This window comes from Cnephaeus nilssonii, assembly GCF_951640355.1.
Source record: "Cnephaeus nilssonii genome assembly, chromosome: 11".
In the NCBI taxonomy this organism is placed as follows: Eukaryota; Metazoa; Chordata; class Mammalia; order Chiroptera; family Vespertilionidae; genus Cnephaeus; species Cnephaeus nilssonii.
The window spans coordinates 62,486,057-62,500,677 of NC_137082.1; positions in this window are offsets into that span (position 1 = coordinate 62,486,057).

Sequence of the window (14,621 nt, forward strand, 5' to 3'; positions counted from 1 at the left end):
TCACAGGGCCAGGGCCACCAACGCCAGGGGAGGTATGCCCACCCAGAGCTGGCGTCCCCTCCTCTAGACTATGGTCCTCGTCCCCAGGCCTGAAAGCCCTGCTCGCAGACCTCCGATCCTGCTATTCTCTCTGAAGTCACCCGCAGGCCTGAAATGTGACCTTCCCTCCCTCCTCCCCCCGCAGGTTTATTTAAGGGGCATGGACAGGAAGGAGCATGGACAGAAAGGAGCTCGGACACGCAGGCCAGTGTGTCCACAGGCTTTGCACACTGCCCTGAGAGGGACAGGATGAAGGAAGGTAGAAAGAAGAGATGAGGACAGGCCTCCACTGTACTCTTGCCCACAGGAAGGGTGGACCAGCCGCAGGGCTTGGAGCAAGGGGCCTGTGTGCACTCTGGTCCAGCCGACCTGCCTTCTTCCAAGCCTGACAGCGCCCCTTGCACCTGCTTGTCACAGGCTTTAGGGTAAGGCAGCTTGGATAATCACTCCGAGGCGGAAAAAATGCATTTGCGAAGCCACTGGCCCAACCTCCCCTGGCTCTTCCAAGTAGAAAACTCAATTTGAAAAAGTTTAGCAAGAGCAGAATTGGAAAGTCATCAAAGCATCCCCACCCCTGCATCTCTCCAGCCACTGCTGGATCTTCAGCAACAAAGTGGCCGGCCCCCTCCACATTCGGAAGCATCTTGAGGAGCGTTTGGTCTCATTGTCGCCACCTCACACGCCGATTTCTTGTCCCCTGAATTCCTGATGGCTTTCACAATTTGCCTCTGTGGTGACTCTCTGGTACTTTCTCAGTGTCAACTTCCTGTTGGGACAAAGCCCTTTATCCTCAAAGTGCCCGGGCAACTGCAACCCAGCTGGGCGTGGCAGCAGAGAGAAGGTCGGGGTGATGTCGGGCTGCAAGCAGCTGAGCATCAGGAGGGGTGGGCCTCGGGTTCATGGTCACTCCCTCACCCCAGAGGGGACTATATTCTCCTCGGCTTCCTCTTCAGGTTCCTGTCTGCTGCCATGTTGCTCAGTACTGCTCCCCACTCCCCTCACCCTTCACTCTGCCACAAGCTACCTTACATCTCCAGTCTTCTTCTGATTGCTAGAAAACAAGTTTCTTTCTTTTTTATTGTTTAGAACAAAGCTGCTGTATTTTATCTTAAACACACAGGCAGCTTTTGTCTGAGAACGGCATCGCCTCATCCCTGGAACATGGCACCTACCCTGCTCCATGGAACATTCCTTTCTTCCTGCCTCGGGACCTGAGACCTCGTGTTGACCACTGGGCTGTTTTGTCCCCCAGTGTCCGTCGGCCCTGCTGATGCCAGCTCTGCGGATGCTCTCTCTTTGCCCAGCCTACCACTTGGAGACGCCCATTCCCCCAGTTGATTTACTCCAGGGACCTGGGTTTATATGATGAGCCCTGTCTCTTCTGACTAGAGAAAGTACTTACTCATTTAACTTGATTTTATATATATATATATATATATATATATATATATATATATATATATATATATATACATACACTAGAGGCCCGCTGCATGAAATTCGTGCACTGGTGGAGGGAGGTGTCCCTCAGCCCAGCCTGCACCCTCTCCAATCTGGGACCTCTCAAGGGATGTCCGACTGCTGGTTTAGGCCCGATCCCACACCGGCAGTCGGACATCCCTCTCACAATCCAGGACTGCTGGCTCCCAAATGCTCGCCTGCCTGCCTTCCTGATTGCCCCTAATTGCTTCTGCCTGCCAGCCTGATCACCCCCTAACCACTCCCCTGCCAGCCTGATTGATGCCTAACTGCTCCCCTGCCAGCCTGATTGCCCCTAACTGCCTTCCCCTGCAGGCCTGGTCACCCCTAACTTCCCTCCCCTGCAGGCCTGGTCACCCCTAACTGCCCTCCCCTGCAGGCCTGGTCCTCCCCAACTGCCCTCCCCTGAAGGCCTGGTCCCCCCCAACTGCTCTCTCCTGCAGGCCTGGGTCTCCCCCAACTGCCCTTCCCTGCAGGCCTGGTCACCCCCAACTTCCCTCCTCTGCAGGCCTGGTCACCCCTAACTGCCCTCCCCTGCAGGCTTGATTGCCCACAACTGCCCTCCCTTGCAGGCCTGGTCCCTCCCAACTGCCCTCCCCTGCTGGCCTGATCACCCACAACTGCCCTCCCTTGCAGGCCTGGTCCCTCCCAACTGCCCTCTCCTGCTGGCCATCTTGTGGCGGCCATTTTGTGTCTACATGGGGGCAGCCATCTTGTGTGTTGGAGTGATGGTCAATTTGCATATTACTCTTTTATTAGATAGGATATATATATATATATATATATGAATGAATAATGGGATATTATTCAGCCATAAAAAGGAAGGAAATCCTGCCGTTTGTGACAGCATGAATGGACCGTGAGGACATTATGCTAAGTGACATAAATCAGAGAAAGACAAATACTCTATGAGCCCACTTATAGGTGGAGTCTAAAAAAACAAATAAACAAAAACCAAACTCATAGAAAAATAGGTCAGATTTGTGGTTACCAGAGGCAGGGCAGGAGGGGAAGGGTCAAAGGTACAAACTTCCAGTTACATGGTAAGTTAGAACTTGTGATGTAATGCCGAGAACCAATTCCAGCATGTAATAATTATAGGAGTTTTACCAAAAGGTTGGTGAAGCTTGGGGTGCTCCACAGGGTTGAGTCACAAGTAGTTTACCTGGTGGAAATGGCTAAAGGGCGCTTCCCCCAAACCTGAATGGGATTGTTAACTGCCATACAGCTCAGGGCATTTTATTGCCTCCTATTGGCCAAACACCTGAACATCTGTAGGCTGTTCCCGAAACTGATAATGCTTCTATAACCTACCCTTTGATACCATACCCTTTGAAGTGTATATTTCCACCTTGCCTTGGGACAAATTGTACTAATAAAAGCAGGGTCCTTGGTCAAGGTGGGAGTCTTCAAGCTCCTTCAGCTGAAGCTCCTCTGACCCCCAATGCCTCTCAAAAAAATCTTTCGTCCTTGGACTCCTTCTTAATCATCTATGCGCAGCCCTTTCTCCAGAATGCTGAACCCTTTATAAGGCTGGAGTAAAGAACCTCGGCAATGTAATGAACAGCCTGAAGACTATAATCAATAATGCTGTATTGCATATTTGAAAGTTGCTAAGACCCTAAAAGTTCTCATCACAAGGAAAGAAAATTTTTTGAAACTGTGCGAGGAGATGGATGGTAACTAAACGTATCGTGGTTTAGCTTTTTGCAATAGATGTGTGTCAAGTTCTTATGCAGCACCCCTTAAACTTATACAGGGCTGTATGTCAATTATATCTCAATGAAACTGAGAAAATGAGTTAAATCCAGGGTGGGAGCCCAATTTTGAAGCTCAAGGCAATGCATGCAGGAGAGGGCCCAGGAACCAGGTGGCTTCAAACCTGTCAGGAGTCAACCTGGTTTTGAACTCCAGCCCTTGCGACCATCTCATAAGTGAGGTACCTAAAAGTGAAAAATGCTAAAACAGCTAAAATTACTCTTTTTGTTTTTCCCCCAGAACTTTTATTATCCTTCATCTGTTTCTTAAAGTCTTTCTGGTTCTTCTTCCTTCCAGGGAAAAATGCCTCACATACCTAGCGTTCATGCTCATCTGTACCAACACACATGTGCTATTCGCACACACATGTGCTATTTGTACACATCTCCCACAGCCATCCAGAGCGCCCCTGCCACGCCTGTGATTCCCATCCTTTGTAGCTTATACCTGAGACCCCCAGAGCCACCTTGCATGGCAGCACAGTGCTAGCAGGAGGGGCAGTCTTGACTCTACAGAGCAGCCTGGGGGGGGGTGGGGAAGGGGAGGGAGGAGGGGTTTGTTAACAAAGTGCACCCTTTATCAGCCCCTGACTGGTGGATTGTTTCTTCCCTCCTGGGAGGTTGGAGGTTGTTGCTTCAACAAAGCACAGGGAGCCCCAGGGGCCTGGGGGAGGAGGGTACCCTGTGTCCACAGAGCCCCAAGGCCAGTGGGGAAGCTGATGCTAGCCTCATCACCTTCAGTCCCAGCCCTTCCTGCTGCAGGCGAGCTTACCTCTCACCCGGGCTGGGGGACTAGAATTCTGCCTTCTCCCCAGGCTCTGCCTCCCAGGAGCACCACTCCCAGAACGGATAGCTGGGACTCTCTGTTGCTTCCTGTGGGTAAGCACTGGCCCTGAGCCTCGATAGAGTCCTTATACGGACATCTCACTCTGCTCTTTCTGGGTGCTGCTCGGCCCCCTTTCCAAGACAGTTTTGCACTCTGCCTCCCAATCTATCAATGGTTAACACAGCACTGACTAACAGACCTTCCTAGAGCCTGGGATCATCATCTTATTAACAAACCTTCCTAAACATCACAGCAGGTATGTTAGAGCAGAACAACCCTAGGCATTAGGATTCTGCCGTTCTCAAGCTCAAAAATCTTTAATGCCGTCCCCTGGTCAACCCCATGTAGCCCAATCCCTAGAAACCAAACAGGCCTTCAACAATCTGATTTTAATGTAATTTTCCCTCTTTGTAAAGTTTTGTCGTAATTAATTTGGTGGCAAAACATTTTGCTGCAGAAAACCGGATGTATACAGCTTCTAGAAGAGGGCCCAGCACAGAGCAACAGCCCCATAATTGTTCGTTAGCATTTGAAATCCTGTGCTTCAGAATTCAGAATTTTTCAGGTCCCATAAAGGGCATATGATGCTTGTGACATATATAATGTAAAACTCACAAGGTCTCGGGCTGCTCCTGTAATCAAATATGTTAATATTTCTATAGAGAGACATATTGATATTTTTACTAAGTAGGATACATAAAGATTATAAATAGCCTCGGTAATTCAGGTCCCATTTTGCTGACAAATGAAGTATAAAAACTACTTGCTTGAGCACCATGGGTGTGTCCTGTTATTATCACTGTGACCTGCGATGCCTGAGGCAGGGTTGCCTCAGGGAAGTGAAGGGACATCCTGGGGCTGGAAGGATGGCAGACCCCCCCCCCCCCCCCCCATAATGAGGGCGATAATGAGGGCGGGGTTGGAAAACATTCTGGGCAGGGGGCCTGGCGGAGCGGAGGACAGAGGCAGGGCAGCTGCTCATTGGGCCAGGGCCCGTATGCCGGGGATCAGGAAGGCCCCCCGTACCAGAAGGCGCATTGTCTGGGGTAACCAGGGTTACTCCGGGGAGGATAAACATTTGGCACAGCCAGACCCTGCTGGGGATGCTTGCTGTGTCAGAGACAGGCGGCTCCTGAGAGCCAGCATCTCAGAGCGTCACTTGGCCTTTCAAAGTTTGATTCATTTCACATTTCGCAGAGTGGCTGGAATCTTCCCGTTTACAATAGAAGAACTTCGGGCAGAGGGCGAAGTCACTCACCAGCAAGACCAGAGCAGGACAGAAATGGCGCTGCCAGGGACAACCCTGGGAACGCCTCGCCCTGCCAGTGCCCAGCCCCACCTCCCTGGGAGTCTGATGCCATCTGGGTCTGCTGAGTTTAATGAATGCCCAGAACCGACTTTTCTTCAATCGCAAGGCCCGCGCTCTGAGTATTAGTTCCTCGAGGATATAGCATATTGAAATGTGAAAATATGCATTAAAATCAGTCTTTTTATGTGGGTTTAAGTTACACCTTAGTCCCAAATTGTCTTTGCATGTACTTTCATACCCATTCTTGCAGAAAGTTCTAAAGAGCAGCTTACCCTCCCCCTCCTTCTCAAAGAGCGGAAAGAAGTCCTTTGTCTCCACACAAGTCTGCCCAAGCCACTGGGGCTCCCTGGCAGGGTCAGGGGAAGCGGCGGGGGTCGGGGGGGGGGGGGGGTGCATGGGAGAGACCCAGAGCCTCTGCTGTGGCTGTCTGGGCGCATACACCTGGAAGGTGTGCAGGGGGAAGAGGGGGCTGCTGGTCACATCTGATAGATGGTACAATTTGGTCTCCAGCCCTTTCACCTTCTTTGGTTACTTGGCATTTCAAAACAACAACAACATCTGCTGCTTCTAATTAGCAACAGAACTAGTCATGGAAATACATGGGTTGCTTATAAAAGCCATTAGCATTCATGCCTCTCATGCTAACAACAACCACAGTACACAAGCACACTTAACTCTCGCCAGCAAGTACAGCAAACGTGCAGGAAGAGAGGTCAGCAGCCAGAGCACATCCACCTGCAGATACCATGTCGTAAAGGGTGCAGTGTCCTGGCCCATCAGGGACCTCCCGGAAGGGGGCGGGGGCAGAGTTCTAACCTGGGGGCATTGGTTACATGCTGGAATCATCTGGGAGAGAAACAACAGCAACAACAACAAAACATCAAACGGAATGCTGGTGACTGGGTGTCGCCCTCCGGAGATTGTCATTTAATAATTAATAATAACTGTGAATTAATAATTATATTGTGATTTAATAAGCAATTGGTTTGGGGTGGGTTGCCCCAAGTGGGAAAATATAAATACTTTCCAGGTAGTTCTAATAGCCACCAAGGCAGAAACCCATTCTTAATTCTCCTATTTCCTTGCTCCACAAAGTGAAGTACAGGCTTGATGTGTTAATGACTTTGGGGCCAATGAGGGATCAAACTTAAGGTCTGATTTGCCAACACTGTCGTAGGATCACCAACCAGCCCTGTTTGTCTGGGACTGAGGAGCTCTCTGAGATGCAAGACCTTCAGTTTTGAAAGCAGGACCCTTACCCGACCTTGAACAATAATAAGAACCTTGCATTCAGCCAGGTGGTGCTGGGCTGCTAAGAGCAACTTCTTTAAGTGTGCGGCATCTTGCGGTTCATGATGTGCTTCACTCTCATTAACTAACGGGTCCGTGTTACCACCCAGCCAGACACACAGTGCAGTTACCCCTGCCCTCATTTTATAGATGAGGGCACTGCCATTAAGTGACTCTCCCAAGGTGGGTAGATGACAAATACGCAAAGTCAAGTCTCTTGATTTATGCCCCATTTTTTTTTTTCTACCGAACCACAACCCCAGGGGCTCTGAGACTCTACACCACTAGCAGTCTGGTCTTTAAGTCATTAAAGCATTAAATGTCGAATGCATGCCATCCTAAAAATTAAAAAAGCCCCCGAGCTTTCTTTTTACTTATAACTACTACCCCATAGGACACTAATAAAAACGATTGCATTTGTAGATGAGACAGCATGTGGGAATGTGGAGGTCCTCGTAGGGAGAAGCTATCTCTGGCCTCTAAGGCTGTGTGACGGATTCCTATTACATGTTTGGCTCAGTTGGATCAGACTGTTCTCTCCTGGCTCAGCCTCTCCTATGTCAGTGCTCCATGCAGGCGAGCACTGTCGCTGTGGATGTCCTGAGGGTCTAACTGTACTATGCGCACGCAAGAGAATGTTCCTAAGTTTAGAAAATACCTTCTCAAATAGTCAGGGGTAAAGAGACATCATGTGTGGAACCTATCCTCAAACGGTTCAGGAAAATAATAATAGACAGAAGTGGGGAGAGAAAGATAAAGCAAGTGTGGTCAAATGTTAACATGTGGCCTTTGGAAATCTGGGCAAAGGGTGTACAGAATTCTTTAGAACTATTTTTGCAACTTTTGTGTAAGACTGAATGTTTCCAAAATAAAAAGTTAAAACTTAAATACACGGATGCTGTCCATAGAAAAGCCTACTATGAATAGTTGTTTGTTTTTTTTTAAATAAAGGAATATATACAGTGTGGGGTAAAAGTAGGTTTACAGTTGTATGTATGAAAAATAATACATCTGTAAACCTACTTTTGCCCCACCCAGTATGCTGGCATACAGGTAATTTCTTTTCTGGCAGGCAGCATGAGGAAGGGTTAGCAATGGCTATCCTGGGGAAGAGGGATTTCACTTTATATTAATGTCTTTCTCTGCTGCTTGACTTTTCTGATCATGTGCATTTATTGCTTTTATATTAAAAATATATATCAACACAGGTCATCTAGGTAGAGAAAATATGGCTCATTAAAACTTTTTTCTCTTCATATTCTTCATGGTTTAAAAAAAAAAAAAATCCCAAACAGATGAAGAGGGTCTGGACTGAGCTCAATGTGACTGAGGGAAGAAGGAAGGTATGGGGGTGAGAGGAAATGAAGAAGTGTGGGTGAAATGGGAGGTCCAGGCTGTGGTGGGGAGCATTCTTTGGGTGCTGAGCACCAGAGACTGAGCAGCTAGCCCAGGACAAAGGTGAATGTGCAGTGGGCTTCAGAACCTGAGCCCCTCACGGGATTCCCATTTGAACAAGGTGGGAGATGTGGGCAGAACAACTCCTCGGCTCAGTGCCTCTTTCTTCCACACTCACACTCCTTGGAGGCAAAATCTAAAAGGGCTGGTCTGCTAGGTTCCTAGCTCATTGGTTAGGAGACCTAAAAATTGCTGTTTGCTCTGCCATTGACTGGGCCTCAATGTGTAGGCCTGGCCGCTGCTCCAAGCCCTGTGGTGTCTGCAAGAGCCAATTGCAGAGGAGACAGAAAGCTCCAGAGAGGTGTGTGCCGAGCAGAAGGGAGGGAGCTAGTATTGGTGCCCTACTCTGGCGCCTGGGCCTGAAACCCAAAACAAGTTTGGACATTGAGCCTAGGTGAGGTGATCAGGACGCTTCAGACAAAAGTGGCCTGGCTGCAGCATTCTTTAGAGAACAATTGTGAATATTTGTGCCATTAGAGGGAAGGAAGGGGAGAACCAGGAGAAGGAGGCAGAGGTTGAGGGGGAGAGGACAGGGTAGGGGAGGAGAAGTAAAAGAAAAGGAAGCCAGTGGTGTGAGCTCCTGAGTCCATATGTTCGTGTTAGCCCCAGGAACATGACCTCTTGGTTCTGTGGTTCACAGTCCATGCAGAAAGCCCCTCATTATCACAAGTAGGCAATTCTTGTACATAGATTGTCACACTTCACAATTTAAATAATCAGCTTAGTGGGACTGGGAAGCTAAAAGAAAGACTATATTTCTGAAATAATGGAATTTTGGCTTTTAATGCTCTCACTGTACACATCAGGTTTCAGTTCATCATGCCACGTAGATACCTTCAAAATTGGCACAGAGCATTTACCCTCACTTTGCTATATACCATAAGGGTATTTCTATGAAATTGCTTTTATATGTTCTTTAATTTTTTAAAAATTACTTCTTACTGTATTGCCAGAAAAGAAAGATTTTAGGGTAATTCAGTATGACAATTATTTGAATATTCTAGGGTGGCATAATTTCTAGTTTTATGTTTTCTAGAAATCCCAAAGAGAGGAAAGGGTAATAAAATAATTGTGGAGTTCTGTGTGGAAAAATAAGAAGATTCTTTACAACGGGAGATGAAAAGATCAACTAGGTCATTTTGCCCAATTTAAGAGGGATCGCTCCTGGGCATTCGTGGAGTTTTTGTCTGACTTGATGCTCAATGACTCAGCTAATGAGCTTTCCATAACCTGCCTTTGGAAAAGTGTCCACAAACCTGCAGGGTTTCCTGATTAGAAACAACCTTTCCTATTCTGATGAATTTTCTTGTTGTTCTGTGTCATTAGCTGACAATCCCTTTTCATTCGGCCATGCTGGTTAGATCCTCCCAATATGACATTCTGCAACATTTTAATTTGTGTCTCTCTGATATTGCCCTAGCATAACTTTTTATTTGTTTTCATATACGCCTCAACATCCTTTTATTTACTGATTGCTTCTCCACGTCCAGAGGTTTAAAGCTAGATTCAGAATTTTAGATAATCTGAGCTGAAGTTCACGGCCCGGTGCTGTGCCCAAATCAGAATAAGAATTATATAACTATTGGTATATTCTAGTGATAAAGGATCTAGTTACCGAAGGTCCTATTGTCTGTCTCTCGCCAGCTGCATGCCCTTGAGCAAGATACATGACCTTTCCTAGCTTTGCTTTTTTTCTTCTGTAAAATAGGGATAATCATAAGTGATGAGTTACCCAATAAGCTATTCCCAGCATAGCTATATAAAGAGTTAGTTCTTGGTCTGACTATAGTAAATGTGTACTAAATTTAGCTACTACCTTTGCTGAAAATACAATTCAAGATTTTTAGAAGTCATTCGGTATTTAAAGTAGATTGTTCGGAGTTCAGAGCACTGGCCATCTTGCTTGCCTTCCTGCCCTTCCAGTTCTTCCCTTCTCCTGTGCAGAGTGGTCGGCTTCTTCTGAAGTGGCCACTACTCCAGCTTGGCCCAGAGTATTTCAGTTAAGACTGGCGACTCCTTACACCAGAATCTATTTCCAGCTGTGAAGCAAATGCAACTGTCTCCATCTGATCTCATCAGCTCCTCTCCTCAGTGGCTTCCTGACCACTCACGTGCCTAGGGTCATGGCCAAGGTGCCTCCTGGGGGTGGAGCTGCACAATCAGCTTGAGACAGCCCCAGTTGTCTCCAAGGACTAGAACCTGTCTCTCCATCTCTGCAGGTTTTGCTTCCATTATGGTCTCTTGGTTTTCTAATGCATTTACTAATATGCATTCTTGCAGAAGGAATCATGGTAGCACCTTCATCATCTAACCTGAACAGCTTCCTATTCCTCATGGAAATATATGAGGCCCATTCTCTTGTATTGAAAAAGCAAACTAATGTCAGCTTTCTTATATTCATCTCCAAAGCGACAAATACTTATCTCTGAAGGAACAAAGTGGGCTCTAAAACATAATGGGCTTCTAAGGCGTTTCTACCTTAGAGGCTCCTTTGTCTATATCTGTCACATACAGGGTGGTTCTCTTGATATGAACACACAGATGTGACAAATGTGACAGGAGAGCAGGTTTCTCCTTGAATGGTGAAAGCAGTAGAGCTGGTGGACTCAGAAGTGAATCTTTTTCTGCACATACAGACCTGTAGGAGGCATTTGAATGGTCTTGAGGTGAAAATGGGGGACAAGGTATACCTGTGTGTGTGTGTGTGTGTAGTTTAAAGAAGGTTTGAATAACACATTCAATTCTGTGAAATAGCCAGAGCTCTGTTGAATCCAAAATGACCCAGGCATGTTTCCCATATGTGAGCAGTGAGTGCCAGGAGATGAATACTTGCATACACTTCCTTCATTTGGAGACTTAACATGATATTTCTCATACTGTATTGCAAATGTGTATTGATACTGTCATAATTCACTGATACAAATCCACTTAAAAATTACTGATTCATGACAGCTTTTTGTCAGATTATCATCGTGTATTTTCCCAATCAGTGTATCCGAGAGAGACAACTACCACCAAGTAAATTCCACAAACATACTTGTTCAAGTGGGACCTTCAAGTTTGGAAAGGTTGGAAACTCCTGCCTTATCTTCTTTTACTCTCACACCATTCAAATAATGGTGCGTGTAATTGTCCCCGTGAGCAGTCCTTTGTCCAGTCATTTTGTTGCCTTACGTTGTGGGACAAATTAGCGGTTGCCATTTCACTGGTTGCTCTTGCATAGGAAGGGCCTCTCCTGCAAGTCTACTAAATTTGGTGGCTGTATTTGGTGAGCAAACATTCCCTGGATCCTGTCCCTAATCTCTTGACCAAGCTTCCCTCACATCTGATGGAGGCCCTTGAGAAGGAATCCAAAATAAGACAGCCATGGGCGCTCTTCCCCTCCCCATCCGAGTGGCCATCCTGGGCTCCTGGGAGAAGTGGAAGGGTGTTTCCAGGGGCCGCACCCTAGTGCAGAATTAGATCCGTTTCCTCCCCCTCCCTGATCCCGGAGTCAGCTGGAATGTGGGTGGGAGTGTGGGCAGAGTTAGTACACACTCCACCAATGCTACCTCGTGGATTCCAGAACCTCACGCAAGCAGGCAGTTGGCTAATTTCAGATGTGAACCCATTTCTCTGGGCGGCTCTTGAACATTCTTAAAGGGAGAAAATGGGTCCTTAAACGTGAGCTTCATGGTATCCCACATTCAGTCTGCGGCCAATTTTCACTGTAAGTTTACTTTTGTTTCTACAATACGATGAAGGGAACTTTCTAAACGTAATTTTCTAACTTTTATTGGATATCCCATGGACAATATTCCTTGCTGGAATATTGATAAGACATGGACTTCCCTGTAGAATATCCAAGTCTGTCTAGAAATATATTGGTAAGAAGAACACTATAAAACACCACATCAGTAATCTTATATTTTCCTAGAAGGGGGTGGAGGGGCAAGATATGCAGAGTAAGAGAAAAATAATCTTAAGTACCAACAATATAAGGGAAGCAGTGGCTGAGATATTTGACTTCAGCAAATCAGTGGAAATGCTATCTTCCCCAAATTACTTCAGAGCCAACCATTGTCTCTTTTTCCATAAAGTAGATCATGAAGTAGTAAACTCCAACCATAATTCCAGACACATTTTTATTCCTAATAATTTCTAACGCAACTACCAACAGCTACAAAGCCTGATTCATATCATATTCTCTGGCACAATTTTCTATTTTGTTTTTTTGAAAAGCAAAAATGTTCTATGTACATTCCAACACATTCTAGTCTAACATGTAGCATGTGTACATGATGTCTAAATATTTCCAGAAATATATTTTATCTGTAATAAATATTAGTAGCATTAAAATGCTTTGGAGCTTATTAGGCGGTTTATTCTAGAAAGTGATGGAACTGAGGCCCAGAACAAAGAATGTGGGTGATCATGTTCATAAATATTTAGAGTCATTGTGAAGCTTCATAGAAAATTACTTGAGATCAAAGAAAACAGAGGAAGGTGGTATCAGCTGCACACAGCCAGAGGCATCTGATGGTCACTCCTCTGAGCACTGGAAGAGCCGCAGCATGGAACCAACCTCCCTGCTCATTGGTGAAGGTGTCTGGGATGGACACGGTGTTGTAGTCAGTTGTATTTAATAATTGGGAAATGCTTATTTTCTTTATTACAGTATTTCATTTATGCAGAGAACTTGAGATTTGCATGGGAAAACATTCTTCCTGAAGAACACCAATGAAAATTGTACCCATGGCTTGGTAAAGAGTTCAAGTGAAGATGGCTTATACAAATTCGATTATATTTTCTTGGACTAAGAGCAGGGCAAGTAAGCTAAAGCTTATAGGTATTGAGAATTTGTGGTTCACTCAAAAAATCAACCAGGTCATTGTGTTTCAAATAAACTGTGGGAACCAGCAATACTATCTGAAGGGGCTACGGGTGATGAATACTGCTTTCTTAGATCTCCTTTAAGGTAAAAAAAAAGAAGAGCAGCAAATGGATAAACAATTTTGACTTAGCTCAGTCAGCAAAACAAATAAGAAACTATTTTTTATTAAAGCAAGGTGCATCAACCAAAGAACTGCTCCAGCTTCAGGCATCCTGGAAATTCTTACCAGCATAGACACTGAGCAAGGGAGCTTGTTGCAAGGGGAGGCAGGGCCACACCCTCACACTTCTGGGGAAACTCCCCTCATCATAAGAGGTTAGACTTGTGACCTTTCTTGACCCTTAGCACTGGGTTCTGGCGAGTTAAAGAAATATGATCCTGAGGGTCTTGGGGTACAAGGTATCCCTGGATGATGATTCCTGGGGGAACAGAGTTGGAAAGTTGGTTGCATCTGTGGTTGTCACATTCAGTCTGCACTGTTCTCCCATCACTTTGGGAGTCGATATCATCATCTCTTCTCTAGTCTTATCAAATGATTCTTAAAAGAGCCCATCGCTATAATTGACACCTGGATGCAGATATTAATTAGTGGGCTCCCAACACCAGGCATTTAGGCTTTGGGGGCATGGGGATGATGTTTGTGTAGGGAATGGTTGTGGAGAGGGACAGTGTTTCAGAGCCTTGGAAGTTCCAAAAAGCAAGGAGAGACGGACTTACCTGGGCAGGATTTGGGATGAATGCATACTTTTCTGGGGAGCCTGGGTCCATTTCCACCAGTACTTGCCTGACTAAGGCCCTCATAGAACTTACACTTCCACTAAATGGGTTTCAGTCTTGACTCAGGCTGGCGGTGGACCCGTAAACCAATCCTGTTGGGTTCATGTCTTCAAGGCAATTTGGGTCAGTGGGAAAATGGACAGGGTTCTATGGCCTTGCCAGCTGAGATCACCAAGGCATGAGCCCACCCAAAGAGGGTGTCAGACCCCAAGGCAGTTAAAGCAGAGAGATCCTGGGGGTGGATATAGGGGTGTGGGGTGAGTAGGAATGATTTGCCGTCTCTAGTTTTTTCTTCCACATTCTAACACCCTCAGCTCAGTGGGCCCTTTCTAGGGAAACAGAAGAATAAATGGAGCGGCCTACCTACTCACTTCAAAAGGAAATGTCTCTTTTATCTTCGGTGGTAAGATTAGGAGGCCAGGCACATTTACTTGTGTCTGAATACTTTAAACACACTCTTGGGAAAACATAAACAGGATTTATATGAAATGCTTTAATCCCCCCCAAAGAGCAATGAACTCTTAGGAAAGGGCACCAGCCATTCTAAAGTTGGGTGAGGTAATATTTGCTTATGTCTGATTCTCACCTGTGACTTGGTAGTGGCCTAAATGCAATCACAAACATCTCCTGCATACCTCTTGGATCCAGGTGCTGCACTGGAGAGATCAAGAGAAGCAAGACATGCTCTGGGACTGAGAGCTCAGGATTCATATTTATCAAAAGTCCTCCATGTTTAATTTTTAACTGATCTGACTTGCTTCTGGTGAGTCTAAAGGATTCTTAATACGTTCCCCATAGGATTACTGCAACCCACAC